Source organism: Tiliqua scincoides, chromosome 2 (assembly GCF_035046505.1).
Source record: "Tiliqua scincoides isolate rTilSci1 chromosome 2, rTilSci1.hap2, whole genome shotgun sequence".
Taxonomy (NCBI): domain Eukaryota; kingdom Metazoa; phylum Chordata; class Lepidosauria; order Squamata; family Scincidae; genus Tiliqua; species Tiliqua scincoides.
In genome coordinates this window covers 224,178,072-224,180,410 of record NC_089822.1, presented here as the reverse complement: position 1 = coordinate 224,180,410, position 2,339 = coordinate 224,178,072, and the positions used below count along the sequence as shown (strand labels likewise).

At 43.8% G+C, this 2,339-nt stretch overlaps 1 pseudogene; it reads left to right on the top strand.

The window, feature by feature from the left end:
- Positions 1-1,031: 1,031 nt before the first annotated feature.
- On the top strand, positions 1,032-1,151 carry LOC136642311 (5S ribosomal RNA; annotated as a pseudogene).
- Positions 1,152-2,339: the final 1,188 nt, after the last annotated feature.

The following is a 2,339-nucleotide window of genomic DNA, read 5'->3' as shown; positions in this document are numbered from 1 at the left end:
ATAACAGTTCTCCTTTATATATTCCAGTGTTTCTCATTGATTGTCTCCTGCATACCACTTCACATGGTCCACCTATTCAAAATACCACCTGAAGTAACTGGTGATGACACCATCTTCTGGGTTGGAAAGCCAGATGCAACATGACAAACATTAGTAAGAGGCTCAGGGTGGACGGGAGAGTTTTTTGAGTGTGGAAAAGCATGCTTTAGAGCTCTGCCCATGAAGCCGAGCCTCCTACCACTGTTTGGCGTGTGGTGTTCCTGGTCTTGCTGCTGGACTGCAGGTGCCCAGTGGTTCTCCCGAGTACCACCAGACACCACTGGTGGTACCCATACCACTGGTTGAGAAACACTGATATATTCTAACCACAAGTCTGAGTTGATCCATACAGATGATCAGGTCTGGGAAGGGGGATAAGATATGGCTGGTGCTAGCACCACCAATTCTGCCCCCATCGGGCCTAATCCACCCACTTCCCACCCATTAAAGTCCACTAAAGTTGCCTTTAAAATGGCCATAATCACATTTTGTGGCTTCTGTTGGCTCATACGGGTGCCAGCATTTTCAATCACTATTTGGGAGGTGAGAAATAGAAGAAAGGAAGGAAGATGTGTCCCTCTAATGAGTCTACTCCAACTTCCCGCACTCTTCCAAAGAAAGTTGAGAAAGGCTGTTGGCCAATATTCTTACATTCAGCCCAAGTAGCAAAAATACTTATTAGGCCTGTGGTAGAAGTGACCTACCATCTCACATGTGTCTGCATGGATACCTGGTAAGATATTTAGTAAGTAGGGAAGCTATTTCTAAATGAAATGAAAACAAACCTTTCTGAGTCTCTTGATTACTTCTGGGTATGGAATTTTGCTGCTATTGCTGCTTCTTGGCCATTATTGCACATATTTTTGCCATGAGATCTTTGGGGATCAGCTTGGAGCCAGGCCTACTGTAGTCAAATTTGAGGTGGCTGCCTCAGGCCGCAGAATCTGAGCATTATTAAAAGGGCCAAAATGTCCTCTATTTAATGGATTCTTGTATGCAGCAACTGTTACCCTGCACATCCCTGATCTTGTCTGAACTTGGAAGCTAAGCAGGGTCAGGCCTGGTTAGTACTTGGATGGGAGACCGCTTGGGAATACCTGGTGCTGTAGGCTTATACCATAGTCTTTCAAGACTGAAGGTTGCCAACCAATGGATTCTTGTACTTTGGATTTGGCTCATTTGTCCCCAAGCACTGAAATGGTTCAGGCCAGCACCCTGGACAGTGGGACAGTGACCGATTGCCAAAGAGCCAGTAATACAAGGAAATGTTTAAACACTCTTGCCTGATTGACTTTGCAGATTTATATGTGGCAAGAGACAACATCTAAAAAAGAGAAAGCAAGGAAATAAGGAAAGGGTGGAAACAGATGCAGAACAAGGGAAATGAGACAACATGCCAGGATAAGAAATAGCTCACTTATATTGATGGCTTTACTCTGACGAGAAGGTTCTTTCCAACTATGAGTTTGTCAGCGTACGACGCATGCATTTCTTTACAGCGATTTAATGCTTGCAGCAAATATGTCTCTTTCTTTGCGGTGCGGCAAGGAAGCATTCCCCTTGGACAATACAGGTCAAGTGAAGATCATAACGTGTGTCGAGAGGTTTTGTGTTTGGGCTGCACAGGGCAAGGGTGAGATCAGAGGCACTTGCCTTCATGTTATACTTGCCAGGCTGTGTCTTTGGCTCCAGCTGAGGACCAGGAAAGGACAACCCTGCTTATGGCTCAGCAATGCATCACAAAGAGCTGCAGTGAAATTCCCACGGGCACACAGGAAGAAGACAAATATTTCTTGGTGATGAGGTTGGGCGAGAAATAATTCACTGGAGAAGATGAACTGTTCACAGCAATGTAATGCTTAAACCTCATTAAATTCAACCAAATGACAACTTCTTTTAAAATCCGGAATATAAAAGGAATGGGAGGAAGCATTTGCTCCACAGGTGAGCAATGCGGATAGGAATAAAGCAGAGGAGAGGAGATTAGACATCTTGCCTCAGGACAACTGGATTAAATTCTTGGCCCAGCCAACTAACCTTAATTAGATCATTATGCTATGTATTTGCACTCCCCCAACAGAGGTGGCCACCAATCTGAAGCGGGGAGAAGTGGAGAAGCACATTGTGTGATGATGTCACAGATGATGTTTATTTGATTATGTTCATTTTAATAAAAAGCAGCTTTATTTCTGATAAAAAGCAGGACACAATAGAGGCTTATAAAAATTATGCATTAAAATTGTGTGTGTGTCTCTGTGTGTAGAAAGCGGATAATGAAAACTTTTTCTTCCTCTTCGCAA